Genomic DNA, 17,004 nt, shown 5'->3' with positions numbered 1-17,004 from the left:
GTCAGTGCCTAAAAAGTGATATACTGGGCCTGGAGTCCACAGGTGCTCCCCTGAGGGTATGAGAAGGGGCCAGCATGAGAAGGTAAAGTTTCTATAGGTTTGCCCTGGTGACACTAGCTTGAGGGGAGCTAATAACTGTGGATACCCCAGCCCCTCACTCCTCTTGACCCCTTTTTGGTAGTAGGTCATTCAATTAAATAATCAGAGTGCCCTCTGGTGGACTGAAGTGGCCACAGGCTTGAGGAAAATTATATTTAATGGGTTGACATGCCTATGACTAGGCGATGCTCTGAACTAGAGGATTGACATATTGCATCTCCCTAAATTCTGGTTCATTGCAGCTAGCTTCACAGTGGAGCCAGAAGGGATGGGCCAGTGGCAGGGACAGAAGAGTGTCATGATGGAAAATGTGAGCTATGGAATGGGCTGCTATGTGCCAATAAACTGTGGTGAAGTAGTTGGTCAGTGGTCCTCCTTGTGGGAGGTAAAATCCCTGAGGTGGCCTCCAGTGTCCTGTTACACTTTCTGGCTGGCTTCACATTTGTGCTTGGTAAGCAGTACAAAGGGGTGTTTGTACTTTTTTGAAGCTCCTTCCCAAATGGGGCCACCACATAGGTACCTGCTCAGAAATACAGATGCTAGAGAAGTGGCTGGGAACACAGGCTTGGCAGGCAGGCAGTCAGAATTCAAAGGCCAGCTCTACCACTTCCTTAGCTGTGCTAACTTAAGCGAGATACTTAACTTCTCTGTGTCTCAGATTCCTTGTGCAAATTGGGAACATTTTCCTTCCAGGGAATTCTGAGGATTAAAATAGATCATAGGTCTAAAAGGTTAGAGTAGTGGCTGGTGTATGGTGAGCACTCCGGAATTAATAGCTGTTCTAGTTGAAAGGGGCCTGAAGCCAAGGGCGGACCTTGCATTAGGGAAGGTAATAGTCATTTTTTGCAGAGATAATCTGTGGCAAGCATGTGGCTTGAGGGGAAGGATCAGGATTCTTAGTCTGGCTTCTGTCTATACAGGAACTTGGGGCTTGGGACATCTGCAGTGGAACTTTTTGTGGTCCAGGCATAGCCATTTCTCTTTTCCTTGGAGTTGTGTCTCTAGTATAAGCATCTGACATCTTGACAAGCTAGGGTAAATAAACCTCAAGGATCCACTAGGCTGGTGTGGTGACATAGGTGGTGGAGGGGTCTCCAGTCTTGCCAGGGGCCAAATGGTGGTGTTGGGATGATGCCTAAGACTCTTCAGCCTTCAGTCCCTTTGAGGATTGTGGGGGGCTGATCCTGGAACTCTGCCAGCACCCACTGAGCCTAGGAGCTCTGGTCCTGAGGGAGGCTTGTAGTTCTTGAGGCAGGAAGCTTCTGGAGAGCTCAGAGTCCCCAGGCTGACAAATGTCAGCTCAGCAGTTCTAGGCCCCTCATGGTTAGAATCCACTAACTGGATCCCTGGGAATAAAGTCCTGCTTTGGGGAAGTCTGCAACTACTCTTAGGATGTGGTGGCTGCTGTATGAGGCCATGAACATCCAAAGACCGTGCAAGGTGCCCTTCTCCATCCTGAACTCTTCCTTCCACGGAGTAATGGGAACAGTATCCCTAATGACAACAGTGCATTTATCAAATCCCTCCTGGAGTGCCAGAACAGCTTGTGAAGAATGGGAGCTCTGGCATCAGCGAGATCTGGGCTCCAATCCAGAGGCTGCCAATTTCTTTTCACATCTTTATTGAGATATAATTCACACACCATACAATTCACCTGTTTGAAGCCTATGATTCAATGGTTTTTAATGTGTGCATGGACTTGTGCAACCATCACCACGATCACTTTCAGAACCTTTTCATCACCCCAGAAAGAAACTGAAATCCATTAGCAATCACTCACCATTTCCACCCCAAACCCTGCTAAAGAAAGCCAGAGCTGGACAGTAGTTAAAACAGTAAAAGCAGATTTTATTCAGGAACTATTGCAATAGGGTAGAAAGAGACCTCAGTATAGAACTTGGCTTAATTCCTAAAACAACAAAGACAAATGGGGTTTATAGCTAAGGAGCAGGTTTGGGGGCAGGGGGTCAGTAGATGGAAAATTACTAGAAGGAAATGTCAAGGGTAGGGGGTATGCTTGCTAAACCAACCTAACAGGATATTTGCCAAAGGCAGGCCAGGGTGATCCTATATCACTTGGAGGCTGGTGGGGGATGAGGACTGTGATCTAAAAAATGGACATAAAAATATCTATTTTTTCTTATAATCATTCTACTGAATTTTTAAAATATTTGTAATTGTAGATGGACACAATACCTTTATTTATTTATTTTTATGTGATGCTGAGGACCGAACCCAGTGCCTCATATATGCTAGGCAAGTGCTCTACTGCTGAGCCACAGCCCCAGCCCTGTGATCAGATTTTGATGACAGTTGGATAGTGAGCATGAAGGATTTTTGATGACTATGAGCTGACTTCTTAGTATTCTTGTTAAAAGTAAATTATGTGGGCCTAAGGACAGGCCCAAAGACAAGGGCTTAGAGAATCCTGACTACACTTCCTTCAGTCAAGGAAATAATTTTTGTTACTTCCTTAGCCTCTGGCAGCCACCAATCTGGTTGTCTGTATGGATTTGCCTCTTCTAGAAATTTCATATATATGGAATCACACAATATGTGTCCTTTTGTGTCTGGTTTCTTTCACTTAACATAATGTTTTCATGGTTCACCCGTGTTGTAGCATTTTTATTGTAAAATAAAAATAAAATTAAAACAGAATATTCATAGTATTCCATTATATGAATTTTCTGTTTTATGTATCCATTAATTGGTTATTGGACATTTTGAAGTTTTTACTCTTTGCTATTATAAATAATGCTATTATGAATACTCATGTATAAGTTTTTGTGAACACACATTGTCAATGTATATATTTAGGAATGGAATTGCTGGTTTACATGGTAACCCTGTGCTAAATGGTTTGAGGAATCATCAGACCATTCCCCACAAAAGCTGCACATTTGAAGGAATTATTGTGGATTGAACTGAGGGGCACTTGGCCACTGAGCCACATCCCCAGCTCTTTTTTGTATTTTATTTAGAGACAGGGTCTCATTGAGTTGCTTAGGGCCTCAGTTGTGCTGATGCTGGCTTTGAACTTGTGATCCTCCTGCCTCAGCCTCCTGAGCTTCTGGGAATACAGGCGTGCACCACCACACCCAGCAATGGCTGCACATTTTACATTCCTAAAAGTAATGTATGAGGATTTGAATTTATACAATCCTTGCCAACACCTGTAATCATCTGTATTTTTATTATAATCATTTTACTGAATATGAGGTTGTAGCTCACTGTGGTTTTGATTCACATTTCCATGATGGCTAACAATGCTGAGCACATTTCCATTCACCATCTATGAATCTTCTTTGGAGAAATATCTATTCAAATTATTTGCCAAATTTATACTGGGTTGGCTATTTACTTATTTATTTATTTATGACTGGGGATTGAACCCAGGGGTGCTTTACCACTGAGCCAAATCCCCAGGTTTTTTACTTTTTATTTGAAACAGAGTTTTGCTAAGTTGCCCAGGCTGGCCTCCACCTTTTTTTTAACATTTATTTTTTAGAAGTAGTTGGACACAATGCCCTTATTTTATTTATTCATTTTTATGTGATGCTGAGGATCGAATCCAGGGGCCTCACACGTGCTAGCCGAGTGTTATACTGCTGAGCCACAATCCCAGCCCCTGGCCTCCAACTTTTGATCCTCCTCAAACTTGTGATCCTCCTGTCTCAACGTTCCAAGTAGCTAGGAGTACAGGTATGCACCATAACACCCAGTGGCATTTTCTATATACAAGGACGTTCCATCTGTAAATAGAGATATTTTTCTCTTTGTCAATGTGGGTAACTTTTATTTGATTTGCATTCCTAATTTCCCTGGCTTGAGCATCCAGTACAATATTGAATAGAAGTGTAGAGAGTGGGCATCTTTGTTTTGTTTCTAATCTTAAAAGAAGAGTCTTTAATCTTTCACCGTTAAGTGTGATGTGAGTTGTGTTATTTTTTTTCTTTTTAAAATTGATTCTTTTTAGTTATGTAAAACATTAGGAAACGTTTTGACACAATAAAAAAAGCATGGAATATAATTTGCTCTAATTTAGTCCCCAGCACTCCTCCCTTCCCTTCCCCTACTCCTTTCCCTCTACTCTATTGAGCTTTCTACAATTTATTCATAGTTTTTTAAAAAAATTAGTGTGTTGTTTTGTTTTTTGGGGATTGAACTCAGGCACATCCCCAGCTTGTTTTTGTATTTTATTTAGAGACAGGGTCTCACTGAGTTGTTTATGTCCTTGCTAAGTTGCTGAAGCTGGCTTTGAACTTGTGATCCTCCTGCCTCAGCCTCCCAAGCTGTTGGGATTTCAGATGTGTGCCACCGCGTCCCTGCTGTATATATACTTGATGTTGGAATTCACTGCTATATTCATGTGTGTACATACAAAATTTAGGTCAGATTTGTTCCACTGTTCTTACCTTTTCCTATGCCTCCTTCCTGCCCCTCAATCCCCTTCATTCCTCTACTGACCTTTCCTCTATTTTGATGAGATTCCTACTCACCCTTTTCCCTTTTACTCTCTTTTTGCCCCTCCCCTATTATTTTGGATTAGTTTTGCATATCAGAGAGAACATTTGACCTTTGTTTTTTGGGGGATTGGCTTATTTCACTTAGCATGATAGTCTCCAGATCTAACCATTTAATGGCAAATTGCCATAAAGTCATTCTTCTTTCAGGCTGAGTAATATTCCACTGGGTATATATACCACATTTTCTTTTTTTTTAACATTTATTTTTCAGTTGTAGTTGGAAACAATACCTTTATTTTGTTTATTTTTATGTGCTGCTGAGGATCAAACCCAGGGCCTTGCATATGCTAGGCAAGCGCTCTACCGCTGAGGCACAACCCCAGCCCAATATATACCACATTTTCTTTATGTATTCATCTGTTGTAGGGTATCTACATCAGCCCCATAGCTTAGCTATTGTGTATTGTGCTGCTATAAACATTGATGTGGCTGCATCACTATATTTTGCCAATTTTAAATCTTTTGGATTTCTATGAAGTGGGATAGCTGGGTCATATGGTGTTTCCATTCCTAGTTTTTTGAGGAATTTCCATACTGCTTCTAGAGTGGCCTCACTAATTTGTAGTCCCAACAACAAAGTATCTGGGTACCTTTTTCCATTTGTGGAGTTTTCACAGTTATCATTTATCAGATTGAGGAAGCTCCCTTCTAAGTTTGTTTAGGGTATTTTTTAAATCATGAAAGGATATTGAATTGCTGTCAGTTTCTATAATCTCTATTAAGATAATCATGTGGGATTTCCCCTTAATTCTGTGAATATGGTATATTACATTGATTGGTTTTCATATGTTGAACCAACCCTGGCATAAGTCCCACTTGGTCATTGTGAATAATCCTTTTTAAATGCTTAGCAGAGGATTAAATTTGCTAGTATTTTGTTCATATCTTTTGCAACCATATTCATAAGAGCTATTGATCTGTAGTTTTCTTTTGCTGTAATGCTCTTGTCTGGTTTTGTTATTAAAATAATACTCTCTTCAAATAAAGTGTTAAGAAGTATCCCCTACTTGTCATTTTTCCCCTTGGGCACTAGGGATTGAATTTAGGTACAATCTACAAATTGAGGTACATCCCCAGCCCTTTTTATTTTTACTTTTTAAAATTTTGAGGCAGCATCTCCCTAAGTTACTGAAGCTGACCTCAAACTTATGGTCCTCCTGCCTCAGCCTTCCAAGCAGCTGGGATGACAAGCATGTTCCATCAACAAAGTATCTGGGTACCTTTTTCCATTTGTGGGGTTTTCACAGTTATCATTTATCAGACTGAGGAAGCACCCTTCTAAGTTTGTTTAGGTACCCACCTTGTTCCCTAGTCTTCTATTTTTGGGAAGACTTTTCAAAGGATTGGTTATTTCTTCTTAAAATATTTGGTAGAATTCACCAATGAAGGCATCTGGGCCTAGGTTTTTCTTTGTGGGTAGTTTTTAAAGTTACTAATTAATTATTTTAATTTGTTACAGGTCTGTTTAGATTATCAACTTCTTATTTAAACCATTTCATAGTACATATTTGTCTTAGTCCATTTTGTGCCGTAGCAAAATTGGAGACTGGGTAACTTATAATGAACAAAAATTTACTTCTCACAGTTCTGCAGTATAGGAAGTCCAAGATCAAGGCAGCAGCATCTGGTGAGGGCCCTCTTGCTGTGTTCTCACATGGCAAATCAGAAAGGCAAAGGGGATGAACACTGCATGCTCACATGGCAGAAGAGAGCAAACCCACTACTGAAGCCCTTCATAAAGTGGCATTAATCCATTCGTGACCTAAACACCTATCATTAGACCCCACCTCCCAGCACTGTTGCTTTGGGGATTCAGTTTCCAAATGGATTTGGGGATCCATTTCCACATGGATTTGGGGATCACATTCAGAGCATCACATTCTGCCCATGCCCTCCTCCATTCATGTTCCTCTCACACACAAAAATGCATTCCTTATAGCCCAATACCCCTCCCCAAGTCTTAACTCTTTTTAACACTAACTCAGAAGCCCCAAACCCAGAGTCTCATCTAAATCAGATAGGGGAGAGACTCAAGGCAGGTTTTTATCTTGAGGAAAATTCCATCCAGCTATGAGCCTGTGAAATTGAACAAGCAGTGTATTTCCAAAATACAATGATGAAAAAGGTGCAGGACAAACTTTTCTATTCCAAAAGATAAAAATTGGAGGGAAAAAAGGAAAGAATAATAGATTTCAACTTAGTCCAAAATCCAACAGGGTAAACAACATTAAATATATTTTGTGGCACTGGCGATGGAACCCAGGGCCTTGAGCACACTAAGCAAGTGCTCTGCCATTGAACTACATCCACAGCCCTCAGAGAAGCCTTTATTATTCATATTTCTACTAGCATTATGGTCACAATCACTTAGGGAATCACAAAGAAAATTGAAGCTTTTCATTTGACAAAACACAGTGCACATTCATGTTTAAAACACTAGGAAAAACTTGGAATAGAAGGAACATACCTCAACATTATAAAAGCTACCTACAACCAACCCAAGGCCAACATCATTCTAAATAAAGAAAAATCATTCCCTGAAAGCATTCTCTCTAAAAACAGGAACAAGACAGGGATGCCTTCTTTCACCACTTTTATTCAATATAGTCCTTTAAACCTAGCTAGAGCATATTAAGTAAAAGAAAGAAATTAAAGGGATACAAATAGGAAAACAAGAGCTCAAATTGTAACTATTTGCAAATTACTTGATCCTATATTTAGAAGACCCAAAAAACTCCACCAGAAAACTTCTATAACTCATAAATGAATTCAGAAAAGTAGCAGGATATAAAATTAACACCACAAATCAATTGCATTCCTGGATATCAGTTATGAATCAACTGAAAAAGAAATTAGGAAAACTATCCCATTCATATCACATCAAAAATAATAAAATGCATGGGAAACAATCTAACAAAAGAGATGTAATGAAAATTACAGAACACTAAAGAAAGGAATTGAAGAAGACCTTAGAGGATGGAAAGATCTCCGATATTCTTAGATGCAGAATTAATGTAATCAAAATGGTCATACTACCAAAAGCACTATATGGATCTAATTCAATTCCCTTACAATTCCAATGATGTTCTTCATATAAATAGAAAAAGTAGTCATGAAATTCATTTGGAGAAATACAAGGCCCAGAATAGCCAAAGCAATCCTTAGTGGGAAAAGTGAAGCAGGAGGCATCACATTACCAGACCTTAAATTATACCACAGAGCTATAGTAACAAATACAGCATGTTATTGACACCAAAAACAAGCATGAAGACAAATGGAATATAAGAGAAGACACAGAGACAAACCCACATAAATGTGTTTATGTCATACTAGACAAAGGCACCAGAAACATATTTTGGATCAATAAATGGGTAAAGGATTTGAACAGACACTTCACAGAATAAGAAATACAAATGGTCAACAAATATATGAAAAAAAATGTTCAATGCCTCTAGCAATTAGAGAAATGCTAATTAAAAATACACTGAGATTCCATCTCACTCTAGTCAGAATGGCAATTATCAAGAATATAAGTAACAATAAGTGTTGGCGAGGATATGGGGGAAAAGTACACTTACACATTTCTAGTGGGACTGTAAATTGGTGCAATCACTCTGGAAAGCAGTATAAAGATTTCTCAGAAAACTTTGAATGGAACTACCATTTGACCCAGTTTTCCCACTCTCAGTTTTATACCCACAGGACTTAAAATCAGCATACTACAGTGACACAGCCACATCAATATTTATACCAGCTCACACAATAGCCAAGCTTTGGAACCAACCTAGGTAACTTTCAATGGATGAATGGATTAAAAAATATGGTATATATACACAATGTAATATTACTCAGCCATAAAGAAGAAGGACATTATGACTTTTGCCAGTGAGCGGCTGGATCTGGAGACTCTCCTGCTAAGTGAAGTAAGCCAATTCCCCCCAAAATCAAAGGCTAAATGTTCTCTCTGATATATGAATGCTAACATGCAACAAGGGAGGAGAAAGAGGAATATAAGTTCAGTGGATTAGACAAAGGGGAATTAAGGGAAGGTAGAGAGGATGGGAATAGGATAAACAATGGATTGAATCAGACCTAACTTTCCTATGTTCATATATGAATACACAACTAGTGAAACTCATCATCATGTACATCCACAAGACTGGGGTCCTAATTAGAATAAGATATACTCTATGCTTGTATAAATTATATTAAAATATACTTTATTGTCATGCATAATTAAAAGAACCAATAAAAATGTTAAAAATAAAATTTAGGCTTTCTCTAGATAGCTCTGCTCTTCTCCAGAGCCCTCACCCAATGTGTCCTTAACGCCCCATTCATGGAAATACAGGCTTTTCCCAGTGTCTACTTCTAAACTGTTCCACTCTATTCATTACTCAGTCCCAAAGCCACCTCCACGTTTTGAGGTATTTGTTGTAGCAGCCTCCCACTCCTCTCATACCAATTCCTGTCTGCATCCATTTGTGCTGTTATAACAGAGTACGTGAGACTGAGTAATTTATAAAGAACACAAATTGATTTCTCACAGTTCCAGAGGCTGGGAAGTGTAAGGTCAAGGCACTCGCATCACCATGTGAGGGCCTTCTTGCTGCATCCCCATATGGTCAAAGGTGGAAGGAAGGGCAAAAAAATAATGAATGGTGCGTCCTCACAATGCAGAAGAGTGGAGGAGAATAAATCTATTTCAGCAAGCTCTTTTTTCCCACAATTTTTGGTATATTATAGTGGTACATGATGATGGATTTGTTGTTACATCATCACACAGCACACGATGTAACAATATCTTTTAGCCAATATCATTCCCCAGGATTTCCCCAGCCAGCCCCTTTTTCTAGCAGCTGTGCTGTCTCGACCTACACACCTCTCAAACGGCCCCAGTGCCCAACATTGTTGCATTGGGGAGTAGGTTTCCAAAAGTAAGATTCTGGGGTGACACATTGATGCCATAATAGTATCTTCCTAGGAATCTGTCCATTTCATCCAAGTTTTCTTATTCATTAGCACACAGTTGCCTGGATGATCCTTTGTGTTTCTTTCTACTCAATGTCAGTAGTGACGTCCCTTCTTTCATTCCTGATTTTAGTTATTTGAGTCCTCTTTACTTCTTGGTTAGTCTAACTAAAGGTTTGTAAGTTTTGTTGATCTACTCAAAGAATCAATTTTTCTTTTTTGCTTTTCTCTATAGTTTTTCTCTATTTTATTTATTTCCACTTTAAAATTAGATATTAAAATTAAAATTTTTCTTTTGTTCTCCTTTCTCTAGATTGAGTTTGTTCTTTTTTTCAGCCAAATACTGCCAATTTTCTTGCTACATCATTCTGGCTAAGTCCCTTCATCCCTTAGTGCTTTAGATTTGAATTCACATAATGCTGGGACCTAACTCACAGGATTGTCCTGAGGATGAAATAAGATAATGCAGATGAAGAACTTGATGCTGAGCCTGGCACAGAGTCAGTGTTTAACAAATGGTAGCTTCTGTTACTTTTTATGCCAGGTCCTGAACTTGGCACTTTGTCCACGTAACACTGCAATTATGTTCACGCTGTATTGCAAAAGTAGAATCAATTGCAAAATTAAAAAATATGGCCAATTCAAACATGTATGAAATCCAGACAATGTAAACCATTATCAACTGCTACTACATGACATTCCTTGAGACCATATATCTGCTTCAGATGAGTGCTTAGAAGGCCCTCATCTCTGGGTCCCTCTCCTTCCTTTCTTTGTTATTCCTTTGCCTCCACTTCCAGCACCCACACACCCCACCCCACGTCCCTTGTCCTATCCTTTACTTCCTCTTGTGATCAAGAATGGTGAGAACAATTGGTTATTTCTTGCCAAGACCTGTGAGTAATGGCTCCTGACTTTGGGAAGACAGGGGAACTTCTCATTCTCCAGATGAAGCACCTTTCAAATAAAAAAAAAAAAAAAAAAAAAAAAACTTCTCTATCGTGTCTATCCATTTCCTCCCCTAAAAAAAACAATGTATTGTGATAAATCATTTCAGTACCTGAGATGAAGATGGGGGAGGGACAATTGGATGAGCTCTGATGTGAAAGGATCCTCTTTCTTCTCACCAGCAATAAGGATTGTCAGGAAAAAAGTATTCTAGTAGAAGCCCTTTGCAACCATGCAAAGAAAAGTATGGCCACCTCCCCTCAGTGAGTTGGGTGAGCTTGGGGGATGCCCAGGGTCTTTGCAGAATCTAATCACACGAGATAGATCTTCCCTGAGCATAGTTAGCTAACACTATTTTGGTTGGACATGTGTTTGTGGAAGGAAGCTTGCTGATTTCTCATGCCTTCCTATGGAAGATTGAGGTAACTATGAGATTCCTGCTGAAAAGTTACACACACACACCCTATCTGTCCCCACATTCTCCTCTCTTCAGCTACTTTGAGAACAAACAGCTAATCTGTATTATTGCCTTGGGTTCAGGGTTTCCCCTATCCTGATGACTTCTTGATAGTTAAAAGTTGTTATAATGTATTATGCCAGTGGTTCTCAAAGTGAGGCCCCAGAACAGCAGCATCAACGTTCACCTAGGGACTTGCTGGAAATGCAAACTCTTGGTCTCACACCAGACCTACTTAATCAGAAATTCTGGAGTGGGACTTAACCATCTGTGTTTTAACAATTCTTCCAGGTGGTACTGATGCCTGCTTGAGGTTTGAAAGTCATTACTAAGAGCCCAGCTTCTGTTTCTCCTTCCAGCTGTATTTTGTAAAGTGGCAAGCATTCTAACCAGTTCATTAGCAGATAAAGAGCTGCTGTCCAGAAGTATAGCCGCTTACAAATAACCAGGACTTTCAGATGTTGTAGCAAAACCTTAATTTCCGAACACTCCATCAGATGCCTTACACAGGTGTCAACAGTATTTTTTTCCCTTGCAGCTAGAGTGGTGTGTTGCCACAGCCTAGAAGTTGCTCATTAGCTTATCTACAAGTTGGCCCTTATCTATCCATCTGGTTTCTAGCCACTAATCTCAAATGGATGGCAATGGTCAGATGTGGCTCCCTTTCAAATAACAGGAAAGAAGTTGGCAGACAGCAGCAATTCCCCTCATAGCATTGTGTGCATGGGTTAATGAGCCCACATACCCATTCTACCTACTTCTCTTATGGGAAGATGGTCCTAACTATGTTTATTAATTCTTAAAAAAATCTCAATTTAGTGATTCTTTGAAAAATGATGGGAGTTGGTCTCATCTTTTGATTCCTTCCAACAGAAACAGTTCTAATACCAACCAACTCTCAAACTCTGTCTTGGGCACAATGTATTCAAGCAAAAAATACTTGCCAGCACACCGGTACCATCATGGATTCCCTCTGATTCTAAGTAAGGAGGCTTACTGGCCATGACAAGTGGCATGACACCAGTATGTTGCCCAGGTGATGAGTATTTTATTCTAGATGGTAAAAATTAATTCTATGGGTTTGGTGAATTGATTTATTTCCAAATAGGGCAATGATTTTACTGAATGCTTTCCTGAACTTCCTTGGTTAGTTTGGTCCAGAGAAACTAACTCTGCATCCATTCCTTCCCTGTTGTAATTTGGATCTAGAATGTCCTCCCAAGTCACATGTTGAAAAAAGTGGTTCCCATGTGCAAAGTTCAGAGCCTTTTAGGGCTCTGACTTCATTAGTGGATCCATTGATGGCTGAATGCCATGCAGGGAGGTAGGACATAGTTCAAGGAAGTAGGTCACTGAGGGTGTGCCCTGGAAGGTTTGACCTCTTCTCTAGCCCCCTAATGTCTGCTATGAGCTGACAGCTTTCCTCCACCATGCCCTTCTGCCATGACATTCTGCCTCATCCTGGACCTAGAACAATGGAGTTTGCAAACTATGAACTGAACCCCTGAAACCATGAGCCAAAATAAACTTTTCCTTTTCTAAGTTGTTCTTGTTCAATATTTTAGTCACCGATGAAAAGCTGACAACACATTCCTCCAAGCATCCAGTGTCATGTTTTGCCCACACCACAGCATGGTTATATATTTCTGAAGTCATTCTACTTGCTTCTAGAGCTCATTCAAGGACACTGTGGCACCTTATACAATGCTTAATTCATCAGAGGCACTTTGTGCCTTTCCTGGAACCTAACACTTGTGCTGTGAGAGATAGCTCTCCTGGTCCTTAGAGCACCACTCTAATAGCCTGCAACTCCAATTTAGAACACTAAAGTGTATCCCTTTTCCATTAGTGAAGTGACACTGGCTTAAATTGACATAATTCAATTTTCATTCTCCTGAGCACAGGCTATAGGAGTAGTGTAGGCTTGGAGATTTAGCCTTTCCATTCAGAGAGGTAGACCCTTTTCCATCAGAGATAGCTTGTATCTCTTTGTTAGATGTGATGTCAGTGCCTGGCAGGTTGGCTTTATAGGAAAGAGCTCCTCCATCTCTCTATTTACCAAATTGATAATGAATACTGCTAAGGCAGTCACTGAGTTGCATTCAACTAAGGGCTGTTAATGACCTATTTTACAGGCTTGTTACTGAAACAGGGAAGGGTTAGGACTCATCCAGGATATTTTACTTCAGAGTGAAAACTCAAGATTTTTTTAATTACTTGAGTTGTGTAGTTAGTCCATCATACATATGTGATATCGCCATACATGACTGCCACATGAACTGATTAAATCCAACCACTCATTTCCCACCCCATCCTTCCCAATCTCTAATAATCACTATTTTACTTTCAGGTCAACTTTTTTTTTTAAAGCTTCTACACATGAGAGAAAACATGCAGTAGTTGTCTTTCTGTGTCTGATTTATTTCCTTTAACATAATGTCCTCCAATTTCATCCATGTTGCTGGAAAGGTCAGGTTTTCATTCTTCTTTACGGCTGAGTAAAACTCCATTGTGTGTGTGTGTGTGTGTGTGTGTATATATATATATATATATATATATATATATATATATATATATATCACATTTTCTTTATTCATTCATCTGTTGATGGGCACCTAAGCTGATCCCATATCTTAGCAATTTTGAATAGTGCCACAGTATACATGGGCATGCAAGTATCCTTTTGGTATGCTGATTTCACTTTTTATATATACCCAGAAGTAGGATGGCTGGATCATATGGTACATCTATCTTTCTTTTTTGAGGAATATACATACTGTTCTCTACAAGGACTATACTAATTTATATTTTTATTAGTAGTTTGTAAGAGTTTATTTTTCTCTTCCTCCTCACCAGAATATTTGTTAATTTTTAATAATAGTCTTTCTAACTGGGTTGAGATGGCATCTCATTGTAGTTTGATTTACATTCTTCTGATGACTAATGATATTAAGCATGCTTTCTTGTTTGTTGGCCATTTGCATTTCTTCTTTTGAGAAGTATCTATTCAGATCATCCCCCCCCCTTTTTTTGGTACCAGGGATTGAACTCAGGGACACTCTGAACCATATCCCCAGCCATATTTTGTATTTTATTTAGAGACAGGGTCTCACTGAGTTGCTTAGTACCTCGCTATTGCTGAGGCTGGCTTTGAACTCATGATCCTCCTGCCTCAGCCTCCTGAGCCACTGGGATTACAGGCATGCACCACCTCGCCCGGCTCATTCTCCCATGTTTAATTGTAGTACTTATGGGGGGGTTGTTGTTATTCCTGTTGTCTTTAATCTTTTTTGAGTTGCTTATATATTCTGGAGATTAATGCTATGTTAGATGTATAGTAGGGAAATATTTTCTCCCATTCTGTAGGATCTCTTCACTCTGTTGATCATTTCCTTTACTATGCAAGAAGCTTTAGTTTGATGAATTCCTATTTGCTTTTGTAGTTCTATGCAGAAAATCATTGCCTATACCAATGTCTTAAATTGTTTACACTATGTTTTCTTCTAATAGTTTCAAAGTTTCAGGTCTTACATTTAGATCATTGATTCATTTTGAGATGATTTCTTTTTTGTACAGGATGAGATATAGGGTCAATTTTCAATCATCTACATTGGCCTATATTTAAGCCTCCTCTATTTCATCTAAAGAAATTTGTGTGTGTGTGTGTGTGTGTGTGTGGTAGTGGGGATTGAATCCAGTGGCACTCTACCAATGAGCTATATCCCAAGACCTTTACAAAATTTTATTTTGACAGTGTTTCACTAATTTACCCAGGTTGGCCTCAGCCTCCCTAGGAGCTTTGATTACGTTGCCTTTGCCACCACACCTGGCTAAGACTCTAATTCCTAATTGTCTTTATGACTATAAATTTATTTCTGAATAAAACTTTGGCTGTTCCCTACAGCGTTTGATAAGCAATGTTTTCATGATCATTGACTTCCAAATAATTTATCGTTTCATTTTTATTTCCTCCCATTATTTTTAAATAATATTGTTTTTTTGTTTCTTCAAAGATCAATCAAGTGGTAAAGTGGCACTTTACCATTGAGCTGCATCTCCAGCCCTTTTTAAAAAAATTTCGAGACAGGATGTTACTAAGTTGCTGAGGATGGCCTTGTACTTGGTGATCCTCCAGCTTTCACCTCCCAAGTCACTGGGTTTACATTTGTGCTCCACCATGCCTGGCAACCCATTATTTTTAAATATCCAAATTACAGATATTGCTATAGCCTGAATGTTTGTGTCTTCCCACATTCATATTTTGAAACTTAATCACTAATATGAAGTTATTGGGAGATAGCACCTTTGAGAGGAGATTAAATCATGATGGCAGAGGTTTAATGCCCTGATAAAAGAGATCCCAGATGGCTATCAAAAAGGATCTGTCATGTGAGGGATTAGGGAGGAAGCACTGTCTATGAACCAGGAAGTGGGCTCTCACCACACATCCCATCTGCTGGCATCTTGATCTTGGACTGCTCAGTCTCCATAACTTTGAGAAATATATTTCTGTTATCTACAAGCTACCCAGTCTATGGTATTTTGTTATAGCATCCCAAAGATTCTAAGACAGATAATGAGGATTTTAGTTTTGATGTTTAAAGCTTACTGCATTGAGCTCAGTAAATATGGCCTGTATAAAATAAAACCTTGAAAACATTTTATGAAGGTAATCAATTTGTATAAATATTCATATGCCTCTGAAAAGAATGTGTATTTTCGACTCTTGGGTACAAAGTTTTATATCTGTACACAAAAGTACATCACATTATTTATATCATCAAATTCGTTAATTTTGTTAGTCAATATCTCCCTACTAGCAGTTATTTTTAATCTAGTGGTCTTTCCATTTCTTAAAAGTATGATAAAATCTTCCACTTTGTGGAATTGTAAAATTTGTCCTTGTAATTATTGTTTTATATATTTTGGAACTACTTCCTTAGGTTTGTATGATTTTCTCCCTCTATTGTATCTTCCTGGTGAATTGTTCCTTTAATCAATATGAAATTTCCTTCTTTGTTCCCTTACTGCTATTTCATCTGCTAATAATAATGCCTACTTTCTTTTTGTTAGCATTGTCTGGCGTATCATTTTTCCACTCCTTTGCATTGTCAATCTTCCTGTGTCATTTTGTTTTAGCTATAATTTTTCCTCTCCATTCCAACTAGAACCTCTGTGATTTAGTAAGTAAATTTGATTACTTCACATATATTTTTATTACTGATTATATTTGGACTGAAATCTACCTAATTTGGGGTTTTCTATTTACTTTGATTTCTTTTTGTTTCTTCTGGAATGAAGAAGCAACATTCTTTTATATTTTCTCTACTGATTTTGGAAAGCAGGGAATGGAGGCTCAGAGAAGTGAAATGTTTAGTTCAAGTTTATATATCTAAGTATGACCTTAGCGATGTGGTTCCTTTATGTGATTTTCCCAAGATTACGATCCAATTCTGATAGACTTCAAAGTCAACTGTCTCAAAAATTTCTTGAATGAGAGAGGCTGTAAAAATCAAACTCAAAATGTATGCTTTTTTTTTTTTTTTCTAATTCAGCTAATGTTTATTGAGAGCTGATTGTATGCTGGGCACTGTTCAGCAAGCTTCTCATTTTCTTTACCTCACTGTTTGAACAGAAAGTAAGCACAGTGTATTGGTGAATTATGCTGGACAAGACTGCCCCCTTTCTAGTACTGGAGGCATCTACCTCCTTGACATTAGGCGTAGCGGCCTAATTCAACACTGATCTTCCCAAACACACAGGATCATCTACCATTCTCCAGGTCATTCGTTCTTACATTTAACCAATATTGATCAAATACCTACTACATAGTATGCATTGTTTCTACCCTTTTGTAACTTATATTCTAGCAAGGATGATGGATAATAAACACTTTAACAAAAAAGGAAAAAAATTAGATAGTGATAAATTTGTAAGAAAACAGTAGAATGGTTTATAGTAGCTGGTAGGTAGGGGCTAATTTAGATAGGATGGGCAGGTAAG

This window comes from Marmota flaviventris, chromosome X (genome assembly GCF_047511675.1).
Source record: "Marmota flaviventris isolate mMarFla1 chromosome X, mMarFla1.hap1, whole genome shotgun sequence".
Lineage (NCBI taxonomy): Eukaryota > Metazoa > Chordata > Mammalia > Rodentia > Sciuridae > Marmota > Marmota flaviventris.
This window is presented reverse-complemented; position numbering follows the sequence as displayed.